General features: G+C 32.2%; 1 pseudogene; it reads left to right on the top strand.

The window, feature by feature from the left end:
* The first annotated feature begins 10315 nt into the window (after nucleotides 1-10315).
* On the top strand, nucleotides 10316-12654 carry LOC106797879 (uncharacterized; annotated as a pseudogene).
* Nucleotides 12655-21990: the final 9336 nt, after the last annotated feature.

Below are 21990 nucleotides of genomic sequence, written 5' to 3'. Positions count from 1 at the left end.
AATATATATGAACCAAATGGTTTTAGATTAAACATACTCAAGTTAGTGCACAAATCACGTTCATCAATTAATCATACAACTTAATGAACAAAATATCTCTCACCTTTTTTAACAAAACAACCAAATCCCATGATTCTGAAAATCACATGGTTTTAGATAAAAGTGAGTATTGGTTAAACAACTAAAACAACAACAAACATACAAATAGAGAATCAAGAAGATGAAAGTATAAAAAATTGTTGATAGTACAAACTAAATATCTCTCACCACAAGCAACCAATAAACAAACCAAAGATTTAGATTTAAGAATTATGTATCCTGAATTGGCTCACAAAATTCCAACTCAATCCAATATTTAATGAAGTCGTAAATGCATTTTTACTATGGCTGCACGTGAAACTACATGAATAACAAAATCCCACTTCCTACTCTTAGAGAACTTTTTCAATGTACCTTCCTCCATTACTCACACCATTTGTTGAACATATGTACCTTTGGTATCATTTTACTACCTCGATTGTTCAAGAGAAATCGGTTTGATCTTTTAGATGTTTCAAACTTTTTAAAGTCATTCCATAAGGAAGGAACTTTGTCAATGATTCAAGATAGAATCATTAACTTTCATCTACATCCATATTGTGTTTGTTCGTAGATATTAAGCATACATTCAATTTATGCACTTGTTTCATAAAAGGCCTACTATCAATCATCCGATAATTATAAAAGTAATTGACAAGAAATTTCTTATTTGTTCCCATCACGTAGTTTAAAAAAAAGTGTCACACACGTATCTTTTAAGATGTGTCCCATTCAAATATAACCATCATACTTGTCTTCTAACGGGCTTTAGCAATGATCTCATCTTCCCTATTGGTTGGGATTGGGGTGTTGAAGACATACATACCTTTTTCAAGGTGTGATGATTGGAGACACCACTTCAAAAATAAAGAAATACCTGTTAAATTGAGTGTGATGATAATGCAAGAAAGAACAAAAACCAAATTAAGAAAAGTGCAATTTTCCATGGTATGCATATAAAACACTAACCATTAGGCTCGACTCATCCCTAACAATATATGTAGATATTGGATGGAATATAGTGTACAAAGAATCTGGTGACTCCTTTATTTTTAGTGTACAAAGAATCTGGTGACTCATCCCTAACAATATATGTAGACGCCACTTCAAAAATAAAGAAATACCTGATAAATTGAGTGTGATGATATTGCAAGAAAGAACAAAAACCAAATTAAGAAAAGTGCAATTTTCCAAGGTATGCATATAAAACACTAACCATTAGGCTCGACTCATCCCTAACAATATATGTAGATATTGGATGGAATATAGTGTACAAAGTATCAGGTTTGAATGGAGGACATTTTAAGAATAACCTTACTTTCTACTTGAGATTAGCAAAATTAAATGATTTCAACTAACTTTCTTAATTTATGGGAAGTAATTATTTTTGCGTATATATGAGACCAGAGAGAGTATTAATCTTTGATGTATATATATATATATATATATATATATATATATATATATACATCAAAGATTAATACTCTCTCTGGTGTTATGTTATTTCAATTGGAAACTGCAAAAGTTTATGTCATGGTGTTATGTTATTTTGTGTCTACATATCTCTAACCTAATAAATATAATATAGATATCGATATAAGTAATTAAATTCATTAAAAAGGACTAACCTAATTTATGTATAATGTGCAACCATATCTACTCATCATTCAAAAGTAAATAGCACAATATATGAAGATCTTTTATCCCTACCAAAAGCAACAAGGAATTTTTTATGCAACTCAAAATTAATTTTCCTTCTAAATAAACTTTTACATTAAACTGAAAAAATTAAGTAGGAGAGAATGTCCATTAAAGAATCATTGGCAAAAGAATGTACTATACATATTAATCTATGAATGTTTAACACTGTAGATTTGTCAACAAAAACGTACTTTACTAGTTAATAGACTTAATTGTACATTTGATGTCTTTACTTTATCGGTTTTCTTAGGAATGTTCATAAACTGATTTTATAATATAACTTTAAGAATAAATCAAGCAAAAAACTGAAAATCAAATAAACCAAAAGTCGAACATATTAAAATTTAATAAACCCATCTGTTTTGAATAAAATCAGATTTTGGATTTCATTTTAAAATTCAATCTAATCCCCCCAAACCAAATCTAAGAGCCCATACTCATGGAGGATAACCTCCCAAACCAAAATAGACATTAAAGAAAATAGAACCTCTCAATACCTTGAGAGATTTGAAGTCTTCTAGAGTTCAAGAAAATGCAAAACAAAATGGATTGATGAAAAACCCTTGTCTGCTAGAGCTTCCTCCTTGAATTTGATGTCCAAGGGACAAGATTTGAGTTGTAAAGGTGAGAACGTGACCTAGGATGACCATGAAGTTAGAGAGAGAACACCACGCAAGAGATAAAAGCTCTCTTATCTCTCCTAAAACTCTAGAAGTGGCCGTGCATGAATGAAGACCAAGGGAGAGTGTTTACATTTCTTGTATTGTAACCCTACATCTTGGGGTTTTGGGCCGAGCCCCATTGGCCCATTAGGATTTTGGGTCCAAATTTGTTTCATTTGGATTAATTAAAGTTTCATTATTCATCTTGCAAGAGACTTTAATCTTCTATCTTTCATTATATTCTACTCCTTCCCATTCTATTATAATTGTAATGTAAGAGAAAAAAAAATCAAAATAATTGTCATTTTAGCTTTTTAATGTAACATTAATCAACTTTTTTTACTTATATTCTTAAAATATTAATGGTGAACAAAAAAAAATCAATAAATGAATTAATGATGACCTCTAGTTTCCTGATATATTAAAAAATTATTCTAGATTCCTATCGTTAGTTAAGTGATAACGTGTCTATTAGAAATTTTAAAATATAATTTCATGGGATTTGTGAAATCACCAATCTATATTTATAAACTAAATTACAATTTCTAATAGTTAAAACTCACCTAAATCAATTAAAGATGAGTTTTTTGAATCCTAGAACCTTGTTGTGTCTCACCTCAATGCTTTTAGAAAAAAGATCAAATATATTAATAATTGGATGGGCAATAGACACAAGAAGTGCCTCACCCATGGTACACCTTCATGAATCTGCCTCCCTTCCAAATATCCTGTATGCACCACCGAAGACATAGACCCACCTCTATGCTTAACACAATGTTGACCTCTCGTTCCCCTTTTTCAAAGTTTCAAAACGCTTCCCACTATCCTCGAACTCAGAAGTACAAATTTAATCTTTTTAGGCTAAATTAACGTTAATTGTTTTTCCATGTAGAACCACTAACCATCTTTCATCACAAGGATCTTGAAAATAAAATACCTGTTTAGCTTGTTTCGAGACGGAGGGAGTAATCTATTATTAGTTAGCTGTAATTAAGACAATTAAGGTTAATTAAATTCTAGTTAACTAATTAATAATTAGAAACATTAATTATATTAGGTCTTTGTCTATTTAAATTAATTATATTAGGCCTACACTAATTAATTAGTTAATTTGGTGTTCAAAACTCTAATTTATAAGGTTTTGACTAAACTTGTATCTTTTTACAAAATTGTCATAAATTGGTCGACTTACAACTCCTTACTTTGACTTTGGTTGACTGTTTTTGACATTTGGAGGGCTAAGCCTAAATCAAATCACTCTTAAAACCTTTACTTCAATTTCTAATTTATGAAACCTACTACCAAATCGACTCATCATCCAAAATTAAATAGTAAATAGTATAAGAAGATCTTTTATCTATACCAAATAAAACATTAGTTATGATGGAATTCAAAATTTCTTTACCTTCAATTTTTTATCTATGAAACCTTTACTTAAAACTAAAAAAGATAACATAGATTTGGCCAAATTTTTTTACCCTTCACATACGCACACACACAAAAAAAAATGTTGTCCCTTTTATTGAATTTGTACCTATATATCTGGCTCAATCCTGTAGCTTCCTCCTTTAGAAGGTAGGTTGGATTCATGTTACTTTTTTATGAAACCTAACCCTAAACATCTTGGTCACAAACAAGTTGATTTTGATTAAGTGAATTGGTTCTGAACATCTAAATTTGTTTTAAACTTTTTAAAACTGAGGTTTTAAATAAGCACAAACTACAAATTATGAAAAATCACCTTGAAGCTAGTCACTTAGCTGGCGCATCATGAAAGTGTTATGGTGATATTGCTTAACAATTAAGTACTTAATCTCAATAAGTCAACAATGACATTCGAAGAAATCGAAATACGTTATGGAGGGGATGTCCTATAGTCAATGTGTGGAGGGAAATAGAAAGAATTGGAAACCTTAATCTGATGCAAAGTGTAGAGAGTGAGAGAGAGAATGGGAACTTAGTAACTCATGAAAGACTTTGAAGTCTGAACAAGTTAGTGAATGTGTTATCACCAGTATTTGAACTTTTAAATATAAAAAATATGTAAACATATAAACAACAATAGTAATTTTAAAGACATGTCACATCCATGGGTCTATGGGTTTGGTTCATGGGTTTGAATGAGTTTGAACAAGTTGGAGTTGACCACTAGGCAAGTGTACCTATACAAATAGTTAAAAATCTATGTAGAGTATCGTTACCACAACAACTTGTCTCAATGCCTAGAACTTTCAATTTATCCACTATTTAAATGAACAAAATTTCATTTGATTGATTTGAAATTAAAACTTGATTTTTTATCGACTAGATTAAACAATCTCTAAAAATAAAAAAGTTATATTTTTCATTAAATATGATTCAAATAGAGTTTGAGAAAATTTATATTATTTAAACCATTATGACTCATGAAATACCCAAAACATCAATCTCATATAATAAAAGAGGTGTTCTATCCCAATTTCATAGTTCATGGTTAAGGAGACATCATTTCTTCTTGTCCCCAATTTCTTGGAAAAAATATTCTGAATTTTACAACTTACCACATATCCTTAGAAAGATAAATCATAAAATCTTGATACATATAAAGCAAGCCTCTTATAAAATTAATATATTAAAACAAATCCTAGGTCATAACACATCAACCATCCAATTTCAATTCCAAATAAAATCATGACTTTCCAATCACAGTCTATTCTCACATCATTCAAATGGTTGGACTGGGCACAATAAACATTAAGAGTAAAAAAGTACACAATAAAATAGGATAGAACTTATCAGTTGATGATGTTTTTCGGTCGACAATGGTCAAGGCTATTTTTGGTCGATGCCAAGGCCATTTTTTAGCTGACATATGCTTGGTTTTTTGGTCGACATCAAGCAAGGGTTTTTGCCAAAGCCATTTTATGGATATTTTTTTGTTCAAATAGGCTAGGTTTTCGGTCAATGTTAGTCATTGTTATTTTTATGTTGACATCAGCTAAGTTTGTTTTTTGTTGATGGCAGCTGAGGGTTTGTTCAACTGACGTAGGCCAAGCTTTTTCTCATCAACATTAGTAGGTGCTACTTTTTAACCGATGTCAAGCAAAAAAATATCACCAGCCTATGTCGTCCAAGAAAGTCCAAGTCGGCGTTTGCCAAAAAATTGCCCCAACTGACATCCGATCAAAAATAGTCTCGATTGATGTCGATAAAAAAATAATTGAAAATGACTTTCGAATCGTTCAAAAGTAAGTAAAACTTGGAAATTCCGCAGCACGGGATTAACTTAGGTCGAACTCAGAAATATGATTCAATATCATTCCTATGTTCATTCGCTTATAAATAGAAATGGGGAAATTTTTTTGAATAGTTGTATGCGACTATAAAGGAATGCGAAAGCACACAAAAACAGGGATGAAGAAAAAAAATAGAGCAACATTACAAGTGATGTTTAATAGCATCAATCCAATTTACCAAGTCACAAGATCGGCCTCCTAGAAGCCTTTTGACCATTAAAAGGTTCCTTTCTTCTTGGGAGTCAATTTCCTCACTAGATTCTTCCCCTTTTGCTTCTTCACTTTCACTAGAGGAAGGTGAAGTAGTAACCTCATCTTGGCTACTATAAATGTCTTGGCCCTTCATAATCATGGTTTTTTTTAGTTGCCAAACGGTCATGTAAAAGTTTCCATGAAAAAGACAAGACTTTTTTCAGAGAGCTGCTCTTCCAGACAGACTTAAACACAGTTTCATTTTAATCAACATTTATGAGATTCACACATCAATTGGATTGGATTGATTTTGAAGAGAAAATTGTTTCAATCCTATGTTTTGCTTACTGAGCCTTTTTTTGTTTCTCAACTTGTCTTCCAACCATTTTGATATGAACCCTCATGGCACAAGGGCTGACTTAGGATCGTCTAGGATTAAACCTTGATGGAAAATGCGGAAATTGATTAAGGAAAGGATGGAAAATAAGGTGGTTAATTTCGTGGGTCTTAATAAGGTGGTTTCTGGCATAAAATGGATGAATGGGATGGTAAAACGTAGGTTAAGTGGTGGCTGGACAGAAATATAGAAATGGCAATAACGGAAGCTACAGGGCTCCAAATGAGGTGATTCCAAAACGAGGTGAAAGGTCTCGTTTTGAAATTCAATTTAGGCTCAAGAATCACTTAATTTGAGTGTGTAAAATGGGAGTTATGGTCACGAGATAATTTTGGGCAGAGGTGGATTTTCTGGAATTGTGGTTTGAAAGAACAAGGGTGGAGATGATAGGAAGGAAAGAATCACTCTTTCCAGCGAGGGCAACACACAAAGGTTGTGAAAGTCCTTTGATACAGCCAGGGTGTTCTTGAATCACTTAAGAATTTAGGAGAATCACTCTCACTAAGATAAAAGAGATAAACTCTAATTTTCTGAATAAAACTCAACTTGTCTTTATTGATAAAATGGTTCAGCTTATATAGAAGCTTTACAGCAGATTTTAGTAATGACCCACTAACCTAGAATTAAAATAACTTAATGCCATTAACCTAGGGAATTAAAAAAAACTTAATGGCTGAGTGTAACTGAAATTGTGGCAACCAAAAGTCACCCCCAACAGCCAACAAGTCAGCCACCATTTGGTCTCCCAAAAGGCTGATGCCTAGGTTGCCAATTGGGCCCTTATTACAACTTGAACTAAACCTAACTAAAGCCCTTTTAATTGATTAACCCAAAACATATTTTTGGTCAGCCAACTTTACAAGGATTGGGCCATTATTTAGACAAACTAAACACTCTAAAAATTGAGACAAAGTGGTGTCATTTAGTCCTCCTCCATTTGGGCCATGATACAACTCACAACCTTGGACTTTTCTCCTTGAAACTTGGGCTTGTATTCAAACAGTATGGACAGCACTTGTTGAAGAGCTTCCTTGGCTTTCCTTGCTCTAGCCTTGTCATAGGTCCTCCAAGTCCTTCAAGTGGATCCTTGCCCTTGCTCTTGGTCATGTCCTCATCACATTTATTCAAGAGAAGAAAAACAAAAAGAAAAGACGCCTTTTGCTTCAATTTTTCCGAGGTGATCGACAACTTGGATTTCAATTTTCCGACTATTTATTGGAGTAAATCGGCTAATAAATATACCTAGAAAAGTCAGATAGTAACAAAATCACAATTGAGACTATTAATTAGTAAAGTATATGTATATGGTTAAAAGATCTTCAGTGTTAATCATTGAATTACTAGTATGTGGCACACTCTTTTTCCTAGGATTCTTTAATTGCTCAAACCTCTGCCATGTCAAGGTGAAAGCTACAAATTTTACCCAAATAGGTACAAATTCAATAAAAGAGACATCACTTTATATTTTGTGCCTAAAGGATAATAAATATAATAATTAAGAAAAATATCCTACTTTAATTTTTTGAGTTTAAGGTAAACGCTTGGAAGGAAAAAAAAGGAAGGAAATGTAATTTTTGATAACATAAGAAATAAATTTTTAATTTGGTAGAAGAATAAAAAATCTTCTTATACTGTGTTCTTTACTTTTGGAAGATGAGTCAACTTGGTAGCATGTTATGCTTAAAGTATATTTGTCTTTTTTAATAAATACAGTTTTCCAATAAGACCCTAAACACAACCATAGGTTCCAAATAATGGCCTAAATTTGGTTAAAAATTATTGATCCATGTTTGAAACAATGTAATACATACTCAAACAAACACTTATCTATAGTGTCTCACCCGAATTTCAATATAAATAATAAATATTTAGTGAAAAAAGTGTTGCACACATTCCTTGAACCACCATAGGCACTACAAGAAAAATGCCTTATACCTACAAACACCTTTACCTACAAACATGAATTAGTGTAGGTAAACTTTAAAAATACTTTATTACCTACCATTGTTTAATGTAGGTTAAATTCAACGACTTATACTTACAGTTTTTAGTATAGGTAAATCTTGGAAAAATATAAAAAAAAATTACCTATAACTATGTAGTGTAGGTAAAACCTTATAAAAACTTATCCCTACAGCTAAATTGTAGGTAAAATAAAAAAGATTTTTACTTACAAATGGATGGATAGTGTAGATAAATTAATGAAATTTTAAGATACTATTAGTATTTAATTTGAATTTGGTGTTTACTCTTATTTTAATTGCCACTACCGGCTTCTGCACCCTCCTCTCCGCTTTCTGCTACACTGAGTTTGTCGTCGACATGCCTGTTGCCGACGGCGCCTTCAGCTACCTCCACGTCACCTTTGGTCTGTGCTTTCCAATGTCACCGTCGCCAGAGGCTTGACGACGTACCTAGGCACCACAATCGGAATCTCCTCCACCAAATGGCGCCTTACGGTGCCGTCTCTTCCCAAAGGCTTCAACGAAATAGACTTCGTTGCTGTCGCCGTCATTTTGCTCATGACTCTCATCATCTGCTACAGGTGCTTTCCACAGTTCTTACAATGAAGCTTCATTCTCTATCTTGAGACTCTTGTGTTATTAATTACAGTATAAACCTTAGGGTTTTCTCATTCCTATCTTCTACAAATTCTCCTACAAGGCTAGAAATATTTCTAAGCCAATATATACCAGATTTTCATTTTGATTCTTTTAGCATGCAACTCTATATTAATGCTGCTGCATTGTAATGATCACATCTGCAACTTACTGAAATGCGGCGCAGCTTAGGCATTTGAATGCTTTTTGAATCACTGTATTTGGCGTATTTGGTTTGGCCGTTAGCCAATTCAATGCGTGGATATATATCGCACACCTACACAAACACACCTACACCGGAGATATATATCAGTTATGGCTTTGTGTTCAGTTTTTCTTAATCTTCATCTTCTGCTTTTTGTTTGTTTGACCATAGAAGCGTTAGGTGTGGCAAAGCCTTCAGTAGCTAGTTACCTTAGCCAGGAGATACTGGCAGAGGAAGAAGCTGATAGAGTGCATGGATTACCTGCGCAGCCTTTGGTGAAGTTCAACAATATGGTGGTTATATCACTGCCAATGAAACTCAAGGAACAACACTGTTCTATTGGTTTTTCGAGGCCACTCACAAACCAGAACAAAAACTCGTTCTCTTATGGCTCAATGGAGGTACTTTTTTTTAATAACCCAACTCTTCATGTATATATTTATATTGCAATCGTTTTTATTTAGTGTTCACTCTCATGACTAATACATGATAACTTAACGAAAGGTAAGGGTAATTTCTAGTGAATTAAGCTTTTAAATCTTATAGGCTGGTTTAGTCTTTATCTTTTGATTTTAACATGTATTAAAAGGAATAGAGAGAGATGAATTTCATGATAATTTATGGAAATGAATGGAAGATAGTAGTTATTTCACACTTAAATTATAGGGATGCTGATTGTAATCAAGCATTTAATTTTTCTTGATGTCAAGAATCACAAACCAGAAGGTTAGGAAGTGAGTGCAGTAGGAGTAAACATTGATAATCACATGAATGAAGGCAGTGGCTGGATTAACTCAGCCTAACAATGCAAAGCCTATTGTTGATTCCAGTTTTTCCAAGGCTAAACCAGAAGATTCTTTGGACCCACAATTCAAACCGCCACAAGCTTCACAACTAGTTTTTGTCTTCACTATTTTATTCTTGTTTGGTTGCTCAAATTAAATGTATTGTTCTAATTTTTTAACATTGCTATTTTTCTTTGTAGGGGAAAACACACCCAACTCAATTTTTTTTGCTTTTGATGTCCACCCCAACCCAATTATGTGTGTTTAAGCTGTATTAGCAGTGTGATTTGTTATATTTTGTGAAAACTGGGAATTTCATTCTGTAATTGTCTGTTTGTGTACTGGGCTGGCTTTATTGTAGAAGCAAAGGAGACACTCTTGTTTTGTAACTGCCTTTTCTCTCACTCTGGTGTCTTATAGATGAAAATGTTTGTTTCTACCATTTTTCTTTGTTTTCAAAATTAATACACTAATTTCAATTGAACCTTTCTCTTTTATATTGGGATATGATTGATGTTTAATAGCTTTGTCACAGCTTAGAGGGCAATGCTAGTGCACTCACAAATTTTGAGGTCCTTGATTTCTTACGAGCTAAAGGAGCTTCAAAGGATCCAACAAGAGTTATTTCCAAAGTAGCGCAGTCTGAATACAAGGTTAGATTTGATTTTTCTAATAAATGGGAATATTTGTAAGTTTTATTGGTAGATGAATGTTCTGTATATCTAGCAGGTTTATGATTATTTGGTTGACATTGCTGCCTCTGTTCAAACAAGAGAGAGCATCAATGAGTTCTTGACAAGTGTTAAATAGTATGACCTGGCAAAAGCTGAGGCTCTGAACATTGGGCCAGCTGCTGATTTTGAACTATACCTAGTAAGTATCCATATTTTGATTTTCCAATTTATGTTACACCTAAGCATTTAGTTAGATGTTTTTCGCTCTGCAATTTTTTAGCTATGACCACATTGTCAACAAATTATTTAAACAAATACATATGATCTGTATGTCTATCAAATTGATATAATGTATCAAATTTTAAAATTCAAAATTCAAATTTAAATTGAGATAGACTAAATTTAAACAATAGGGAGAAATAAAAAACTTAAAAATAAATTAGTGTGACATACTTGAGATAGGAGAAGTTATGTAGCTTATCATGAAAGAGAGTGAGTAGTTCCTAATATTCTCTTGTTCAAGAGTGAATACTTTTATAAGGGTGAATTTATGCATCAAAATATAAAATGTTGGTCCCGAGTAAAATTTTAAAGTGAAGCTTCATCATCTTTGCATTCCAACATTGAAACGGTTGGGATGGCCCATGCATTCCAGCTTTAATAGATGTACATGTGTGATATTATAAAGTTGGAAAGCCTACCCTACCCCTCTAAATCTACCCCAAAGTAACTTTTTGATAAAAAATATTTATTTTTTATTTTAATATTATTTGTTAATTAATAGTATTACAAATAGTTGCATTGTTTCATTGAACTTCATTTACATCATGGAGGAGGATAAATCAATGCATATATAAATTTAACCTACACTTCTTTTTAAGTTGTCAATTCATTAAAAATCCCTTTTTATATAGCTTTTAAATATTTATTATTTCCTATTAAAAATATCTATTATTAAAATTAAAAAATTAATATTTATCATAATTTATGATTTAATAATAATAATAAAATATACTCCTAGTATATATACATATTATTTTCTATTACTTTTTAATGCAAAGCTATATAAAAAGGCATAGATATTGTATTAGTTGGTACTTAGTATTTATATTGCTGTCTCACCTGACCAAATTTTATATATTGTTCACCAAACAAGTAAAGTAAATTATATCTTCCCCTGCTATTGTTGGTTTGTATTCAATGTTCTGTTTGTTCCAGCATATCACAAGTAAAGTAAATTATATTGCTTAAAGGTTTTTGTGGCAAGTCACTTGCTTTCTTTCCCTCAAGGTGAGTTTCTTTTTGTTCCAGCATATCACAATCCTCAGCATTTTGGCAACTATTTGTTCCAAGTGCATATCTGGGGTGCATTCTTCAAGGCAACGAGATGACATGAGTTTAAATATAATTATCGGTGCTGCTCTCAGCTCTCTTTGCAGAATATTCTTTTCATCTATTTAGAACAGAGAATCAGTGATCAGTCCCAATAGTAATATAAGGTTAATGTAAGTTGAGACTGCTTTAGGTACAAAGGGAAAATGTGAGGTCAGAGACAATAGAATAGGAGTTCATAAAAAGCCAACACGTACAGCTAAATTTCACTAAACGGAAAGTGTAGTGTCCAAAATGAATGGGTTAGACTAATTTAAACTTAAATCTTCATATCACTTTTGAAGGTAATCTTAGAGCTTAAGAAGTTAGACTTGAATATCCATTACGTAACTAGGATTGCCAATTGCAACTAAATTTCACCGAGGTAATAACATTGTAAGTTCCTAAGAGCAAAATTATATTCTAAGCATGTTTGGTTAGGTTGTCAAGTGGTTGACAAGTCTCATTTAGGTGGTCTTTTTGGCCTTGGTTAACAAGAAAATCGAGTGTTAGGTACAAAAATTGGAAAGCTCCACTACACATAGTAATTTATTGGAATATTTGTTTCTGCACTAATGGTTAGTTTGCTTATTTTGACCGTGTGGCTCTGTCCATTTATGAACTTTGAGACTTATATCTTATGATATATTTTGTCTATTTGATGCAATGAACTATCAGGTGCAAGGGTCAACAGTCCTTGCAGGCACAGAGTAAAAGATCCATTTTCAAATAGAGTACCGTGTGATGCATTAATGGAGTAATGTGTTTATGTGCTTGTGACGGTAAGGCTTACATGCGAGGCCATGTAAATACCTTTAAACATTCTTGTTTATGTGCTTGTGACGGTAAGGCTTATTATGGTGTTCATTAGCTAGGATTTTCTCTGTTTCTCTTGTATAGTTGTGCTTTCTAATGTAATAAAAGATATGCTTCTGGCATGAGATTCTCTAATATTGATTCTATGCAAAGTGTGTCTGTATATCATGATTGGTAAACTTCCAGCTAGTAATAATTTAAGGAAAAATAGTACTTGGGCACTCATGTTATAGCAAGGCAAGGTTGAGGAGGGCAGATTCCAATGCCAAGGTGCATCCCTAGTTACCAAACAGATCGTAGCCTTTCTAGTTAGGCTCTCAAATTGGCACCCTAGAATTGTCTTCTTATTAGAGGTGTTCATGTTAAACATATTTACCTATAGTTGAAGATGATAGGTACATATTAAAGACATTTACCTACAGTTAGGAGATGTAAGTAAAAGTTAATGACTTTTACCTACACACTGTACATAGTAGTTAAAACCTATAGTGACAGACACTTAGTCATCATTATACGTCTCCTCAAAGTTGACGGAAGAAACGTCCGTAGGACAAAGTCTATTATACATTTACCTACAGATTTTTTTATTTATAGTGACAGTTTTTGTCCATAGGTATAGGTCATTTTTCTTGTAGTAAGGCAAAATAACAAATAACAAATGTGAAACCAAGACATTAATGTACCCAAGGCATTAAAAATTACAAGATCATGTCATATTTTCTTTTTAGGCTGAACATTCATGTAATTTTGCTAGTATAAGAAATAAGTAAAACATATTAACAAATGCTAAAGATTTGGTTTATAAGAATAATTTGTTCAATAGTATATTGATTCTCTATTCAAGATCCATTAACCCCTCAATAAATTGCCTTGATTCATTTTTCCCATTTCCATCTCCATAGTCTTCCTCCGAAGCCTCCATCTCTTGGGTCAACAGTGTCTTGAGAAGGATTTCCAAATTGAACAGTTTTCAAAGGAGAAAATTCAGGTGCAACATCAGCATCATTACCATTTGTATTTGCTTTTGATACATGAGGTCCATGATGATAGAGTAGCTTTAGACTGCTTTTTTGCCAAGTAATATTGTTTGCAATTTTTTTAAGTAATTTTGGGTATGCATTAATTTTTCAATGCAATAGCTTTGGTGCCAGAGAATGCAATCACACAATCTGAAACTTCTTGATGCATTCCAAATTGCATAGCCACTCTCTATGTGGTAGGTACTTTTTATAATACATTGTTGCAAACAAGCATCGAAATACTCATGCATATAACAACCAAAACTATTTTCATTTATCCAAATTACTCTCACATGGTAACCAAGTTTCCTTTTCTGGATTAAAAGACCTAAACTTACCAACAAATTGAACATCATTAAGGGTGCCAAGGAAAATTGCCCCTAGTAGAGTCCTGGGAAAATCTCACACCGTCAATTTTCAATTGATTAAGCTTGTTCCACCTAAATAGCATAGGTTCTTCATTGGTAATCAGCCTAGGCTATGGTTGCTAAGACACCCAAGTTTGGACCAAGTAGTAAATGGGTGACCAAAGAGTTAACTACAATTCCAATTCTTCATTACCAGTCAACTAAACTATTGTTTTCTTCGATAGACCAAAATCATTTTATATGTTGGATAAAACTGTTGGTCACAAGTTGATTCTCTCCAGCAAGATGAACTACAATAAGGAAAACAAACTTTCTCACCAAGCCACTAGGAGAGAAGCCAATCATTGCCAAGCAAGTTGCAAGGGATGTTTCATGCTCAATTTCACTCCCACTATTGACAAAAATCCATCCATGCTAATGTTTATATAAACCCCACTCTTTTTACTCCTTGGAGATTGTTGTTGTCCTATTCTATGTATCAATTTCTTCTCCACCTTCATCATTTCCTAGCTTTGGAATGGGGTAAAGACAGGATCACCAACAGTTGCAAAACCCTCAACACCATCACATCCTCCAAGGTGACATTTTTCTCACCCTAGGAACACAAAAAGGTATTTGTCTAAGGACACAACTTCTCAACAACCCAAAACACATGTTTTCAACCCAAGTGCTTCATAGTAAAAAATGAAAACATGTGTTTTGGGGTTGTTGAGAAGTGGTGTCCTGAGACAAATACCTTTTTGTTACCCTAAGGTGAGAAAAAAAAAACACCTTGGAGGATGTAATGGTGTCGGAGAATTGTCCAATAGTTCATGATCCCGTCTTCACCTCATTTCAAAGTTAGGAAATGATAAAAGTGGAGAAGAAATTGATTCATACAATATGAAAACAAACTACAAGGAATAAAAAGGATGGGGTTTATACATTCGCAAGGGTGGATATTCGTCGATAGTGGGAATGAAATGGAGCATGAAACATTCCTTGCAACTTGGTTCGCAGAGATTGATTTCTCTCCCAATGGCTTGGTGAGCAAGTTTTTTTTCCTTGATGTAGATAATCGGCTTTGTGACCAATATTTTAAGCCAACATATAAAATGATTTAGGTCTATTGAAGAAAACAATAGTTAGTTTGGCTGATGATAAGAGGTAATTCTTTGGTCACCCTTTCACTACTTGGTTCATATTTGGTTATGGGAGAGATTCTCAAATTTGCAACCACACCCTAGGTTGATCAACCATGAAAAACCTATGCTATGTAGGTGGCACCGGCTAAATCCCTAGAAAATTGAGTGTAGGAGATTTGCCTTGGACTCAGCTAGGGACTACTTTCCTTAGCACGCTTATGTTCAATATGTTGGATAAATAAAAATAGTTTTTTTTTTTTGCTATATGCATGAGAGTTTCAATGCTAGTTGACACACAAATGTATTACACAAAAGTACCTATCACATAAAGAGTGGCTATGCAATTTAGAATGCATCAAGAAGTTTTAGATTGTGTGGCTACATTCTTTGAAACCAAAGGCATTGCATGGAAAAATTACTACATACCCATACCTAACAATATATGTAGATATTGGATGGAATATAGTGTACAAAGAATCTGGTGACTCCTATTATTTTTTTTGTTTTGTAGTATTTTTCTTCATTTAGATTGGTTTTATTAATAGATCATCTCATCCCTTTTAGTGAAGATATTTAACCTTTTAATGATATACATCCCTTAAACCTTGGTGAAGACTCACATCTCATGACCCTTAGTCAAGAGTCACTTCTCATGGCTTTCGATGAAAAGTCACTTCTCATGCCTCTTTATGATGAGTTGCATCTATTTTTCAAAGTTAGGAAATGATAAAAGTGGAGAAGAAATTGATTCATACAATATGAAAACAAACTACAAGGAATAAAAAGGATGGGGTTTATACATTAGCAAGGGTGGATATTCGTCGATAGTGGAATGAAATGGAGCATGAAACATTCCTTGCAACTTGGTTGGCAGAGATTGATTTCTCTCCCAATGGCTTGGTGAGCAAGTTTTTTTCCTTGATGTAGATAATCGGCTTTGTGACCAATATTTTAAGCCAACATATAAAATGATTTAGGTCTATTGAAGAAAACAATAGTTAGTATGGCTGATGATAAGAGGTAATTCTTTGGTCACCCTTTCACTACTTGGTTCATATTTGGTTATGGGAGAGATTCTCAAATTTGCAACCACACCCTAGGTTGATCAACCATGAAAAACCTATGCTATGTAGGTGGCACCGGCTAAATCCCTAGAAAATTGAGTGTAGGAGATTTGCCCTGGACTCAGCTAGGGACTACTTTCCTTAGCACGCTTATGTTCAATATGTTGGATAAATAAAAATAGTTTTTTTTTTGCTATATGCATGAGAGTTTCAATGCTAGTTGTCACACAAATGTATTACACAAAAGTACCTATCACATAAAGAGTGGCTATGCAATTTAGAATGCATCAAGAAGTTTTAGATTGTGTGGCTACATTCTTTGAAACCAAAGGCATTGCATGGAAAATTACTACATACCCATACCTAACAATATATGTAGATATTGGATGGAATATAGTGTACAAAGAATCTGGTGACTCCTATTATTTTTTTGTTTTGTAGTATTTTTCTTCATTTAGATTGGTTTTATTAATAGATCATCTCATCCCTTTTAGTGAAGATATTTAACCTTTTAATGATATACATCCCTTAAACCTTGGTGAAGACTCACATCTCATGACCCTTAGTCAAGAGTCACTTCTCATGGCTTTCCATGAAAAGTCACTTCTCATGCCTCTTATGATGAGTTGCATCTATTCATACATACACTTTATATGAATAGACACATATTTTCATGAAAGGATACAACCTTTCATTAATTTTGACATCTTTCATAGATTATACACATTATATGAATAGTCCCCTTTTTTTTGGACTCAAATTAAGAAAATCTAACTAATTTCACCCCTATTTATTGATGTCATTCCTAAAATAATCTTCATTTAATTGCAATTCAATTTTTATGGAGTCATTTTTATTCAAGGTATTAGGTTTGAATGGAGGACATTTTAAGAATAACCTTACTTTCTACTTGAGATTAGTAAAATTAAATGATTTCAACTAACTTTCTTAATCTATGGGAAGTAATTATTTTTGCTTATATATGAGAGCAGAGAGAGTATAAATCTTTGACGTGTATATATATATATATATATACACATACATACATACATACATATTAATCTATGAATGTTTAACACTGTAGATTTGTCAACAAAGACGTACTTTACTAGTTAATAGACTTAATTGTACATTTGATGTCTTTACTTTATCGGTTTTCTTAGGAATGTTCATAAACTGATTTTATCAAATAACTTTATGAATAAATCAAACAAAAAACTGAAAATCAAATAAACCAAAAGTCGAAAAAATTAAAATTTACTAAACCCATTTGTTTTGGATAAAATCAGATTTTGGATTTCATTTTAAAATTCAATCTAATCCAACCCAAACCAAATTTATACATAAATATATTTATCTGATTAAAAATTTATATTAAAACTCAAGTTTACATTTTTTTCTTCTATAGAGTATTTATAAAACTATTGCATAACTTAAACTTATCATATAACAAAATTTTATAAACTTTACCAGTATAAAAAGTCATGTATGTCTAGTTTTGGATAAGGTATGACTCAAAATCCAAAGTAAATCATATAGAGAGAAATATTCAGTTTACCAAAGGATGTTCATACAAGACAAAAAACAAAAATCATTACACACTCTCGTATTTCCATTAGTTTTCTCGGAAAATCAATGATTTAAATTATAAGTGACCCCAACTTTTAAAGCTTATGAAGCCTATTTTGCAATGTTATCCCCCAAATTTCAGTAGCATCTCTACTACAATACCAGTTATGAAAATAATGCACGAATTCTAAAATGCAACACTAAGCAGAAGGGTCAATTTGTAAGTTCATATAGCAATTCAATTCTAATCGAAATATAACGTATTTTATATATATTCATATTCCCCAAGAGTATACTTTTAAAAAATAATTTTATTTTCATCAAACGGTATGTGTGCACAAACTTTCAACACCAAATAATATAAAAATGACTCTAAGAGCCCATACTCATGGAGGATAACCTCCCAAACCAAAATTGACATTAAAGAAAATAGAAACCCTCAATACCTTCAGAGATTTGAAGTCATCCAGAGTTTAAGAAAATGCAGAACAAAATGGATTGATGAAAAACCCTTGTCTGCTAGAGCTCCCTCCTTGAATTTGATGTCCAAGGGACAAGATTTGAGCTGTAAAGGTGAGAACTTGACGTAGGATGACCATGAAGTTAGAGAGAGAATACAAGGCAAGAGATAAAAGCTCTCTTATCTCTCCTAAAACTCTAAAAGTGGCTGCGCATGAATGAGGACCAAGGAGAGTGTTTACATTTCTTGTATTGTAACCCTACATCTTGGAGTTTTGGGCCGAGCCCATTGGCCCATTAGGTTTTTGGGTCCAAATTTGTTTCATTAGGATTAATTAAAGTTTCATTATTCATCTTGCAAGAGACTTTAATCTTCTATCTTTCATTATATTCTACTCCTCCCTATTTCATTATAATTGTCATGTAAGAGAAAAAAAATTCAAAATAATTGTCATTTTAGCTTTTTAATGTAATATTAATCAACTTTTTTTACTTATATTCTTAAAATATTAATGGTAGAAAAAAAAATCAATAAATGAATTAATGATGATGTCTAGTTTCCTGATATATTAAAAAAATTATTCTAGATTCCTATCGTTAGTTAAGTGATAACATATCTATTAGAAATTTTAAAATATAATTTCATGGGATTTGTGAAATCACCAATCTTTATTTAAAACCTAAATTACAATTTCTAATAGTTAAAACTCACCTAAATCCATTAAAGATGAGTTTTTTGAATCCTAGAACCTTGCCATGTCTCACCTCAATGCTTTTAGAAAAAAGATCAAATATATTAATAATTGGATGGGCAATAGACAGAAGAAGTGCCATAGCACCAAGCCTTAGTGAGTTCATACAAATGCAAAAGTAAAATAAATCCACAAAGTTACTCACCCATGGTACACCTTCATGAATCCGCCTCCCTTCCTAATATCCTGTATGCACCACCGAAGACATAGACCCACCTCTATGCTTAACACAATGTTGACCTCTCGTTCCCACTATCCTCGAAATCAGAAGTACAAATTTAATCTTTTAAGGCTAAATTAACGTTAATTGTTTTTCCATGTAGACACACTAACCATCTTTCATCACAAGGATCCTGAAAATAAAATACCTGTTTAGCTTATTTTGAGACGGAGGGAGTAATCCATTATTAGTTAGCTTTAATTAAGACAATTAAGGTTAATTAAATTCTAGTTAACTAATTAATAATTAGAAACATTAATTATATTAGGTCTTTGTCTATTTAAATTATTTATATTAGGCCTACACTAATTAATTAGTTAATTTGGTGTTCAAAACTCTAATTTCTAAGGTTTTGACTAAACTTGTTTCTTTTTACAAAATTGTCATAAATTGGTCAACTTACAACTCCTTACTTTGACTTTGGTTGACTGTTTTTGACATTTTGTGGGCTAAGCCTAAATCAAATCACTCTTAAAACCTTTACTTCAATTTCTAATTTATGAAAACTACTACCAAATCGACTCATCATCCAAAATTAAATAGTACATAGTATAGGAAGATCTTTTATCTATACCAAATAAAAAATTAATTCTGATGGAATTCAAAATTTCTTTACCTTCAATTTTTTATCTTTGAAACCATTACTTAAAACTAAAAAAGATAACATTGATTTGGCCAACTTTTTTTACCCTTCACATGCGCACACACACAAAAAAAATATTGTCCCTTTTATTGAATTTGTACCTATATAGCTAGCTCAATCCTGTAGCTTCCTCCTTGAGAAGGTAGGTTGGATTCATGTTACTTTTTTATGAAACCCAACCCTAAACAACTTGGTCACAAACAAATTGATTTAGATTTAGTGAATTGGTTCTGAACATCTAAATTTCTTTTAAACTTTTTAAAACTGAAGTTTTAAATAAGGACAAAATACAAATTATGAAAAATCACCTTGAAGCAAGTCATTTAGCTGGCGCATCATGAAAATGTTATGGTGATATTGCTTAACAATTAAGTACTTAATCTCAATAAGTCAACAATGACATTCAAAGAAATCGAATATGATAGCTGCTCTTCCAAACAGACTTAAACATAGTTTCATTTTAACCAACATTTATGAGATTCACACTAGTTCTAATATGATAGGCTGAGGCTACAAAAAATACTTGACAATTATATATGCTACAGTAAACACATGAGAAAGCACACTTTTCTCTGTCTAATTGAACTAGCAACAACCTTTGCCTCAACTATTCTAATAGTGCATCTTCCAAAAGAAAAGGCCAACATTTTGTAAATATATATGTATACCATGTTATGAAAAATACAAAAATCCTTTTCCTCATGACCATATCATATCCAAAATGAGCATTTTGATGTTAAATTTTTATGTGATAAAAAATTATACATTTAAAATAGTGGGAATTAAATTATAGAAAAAAGTGATGAATCGATGAACATGGATTTCAATTTTTCCGAATATTTATTGGAGTAAATCGGCTTATAAATATACCTAGAAAAATTCAGATAGTAAAGAAATCACAATTGAGACCATTAATTAGTAAAGTATATGTATATGGTTAAAAGATCTTCAGTGTTAATCATTGAATTACTAGTATGTGGCACACTCTTTTTCCTAGGATTCTATAATTGCTCTAACCTTTGCCATGTCAAGGTGAAAGCTACAAATTTTAGCCAAATAGGTACAAATTCAACAAAAGAGACATCACTTTATATTTTTTGCCTAAAGGATAATAAATATAATAATTAAGAAAAATCTCCTACTTTAATTTTTTTGAGTTTAAGGTAAACGTTTGGAAGGAAAAAAAAGGAAGGAAATGTAATTTGCGATATAATAAGAAATAAATTTTTTAATTTGGTAGAAGAATAAAAAATCTTCTTATACTGTGTTCTTTACTTTTGGAAGATGAGTCAACTTGGTAGCATGTTATACTTAAAGTATATTTGTCTTTTTTAATAAATACAGTTTTCCGATAAGACCCTAAACACAACCATAGGTTCCAAATAATGGCCTAAATTTGGTTAAAAATTACTGATCCATGTTTGAAATAATGTAATACATACTCAAACAAACACTTATCTGTAGTGTCTCACCCGAATTTCAATATAAATAATAAATATTTAGTGAGAAAAGTGTTGCACACATTCCTTGAACCACCATAGGCACTACAAGAAAAATGCCTTATACCTACAAACATGAATTAGTGTAGGTAAACTTTAAAAATACTTTATTACCTACCATTGTTTAATGTAGGTTAAATTCAAAGACTTATAATTGCAGTTTTTAGTATAGGTAAATATTGGAAAAATATAAAAAAAAATTGCCTATAACTATGTAGTGTAGGTAAAACCTTATAAAAACTTATACCTACAGCTAAATTGTAGGTAAAATAAAAAAGATTTTTGCTTACAAATGGATGAATAGTGTAGATAAATTAATGAAATTTTAAGATACTACTACTATTTAATTTGAATTTGGTGTTTACTCTTATTTAAATTGCCATTGCCGGCTTCTGTGCCCTCCACTCCGCCTTCTGCTACACCAAGTTTGTAGTCGACATGCCCGTCGCCGGCGGCGACTTCAACTACCTCCGCGTCACCTTTGGTGCATGCTTTCCAATGCCATGGTCGCTAGAGA

The sequence above is a fragment of the Glycine max genome, unplaced genomic scaffold (assembly GCF_000004515.6).
Source record: "Glycine max cultivar Williams 82 unplaced genomic scaffold, Glycine_max_v4.0 scaffold_22, whole genome shotgun sequence".
NCBI lineage: Eukaryota > Viridiplantae > Streptophyta > Magnoliopsida > Fabales > Fabaceae > Glycine > Glycine max.
The sequence above is the reverse complement of the archived record's forward strand: the minus strand, read 5'-3'. Positions and strand labels throughout refer to the sequence as shown.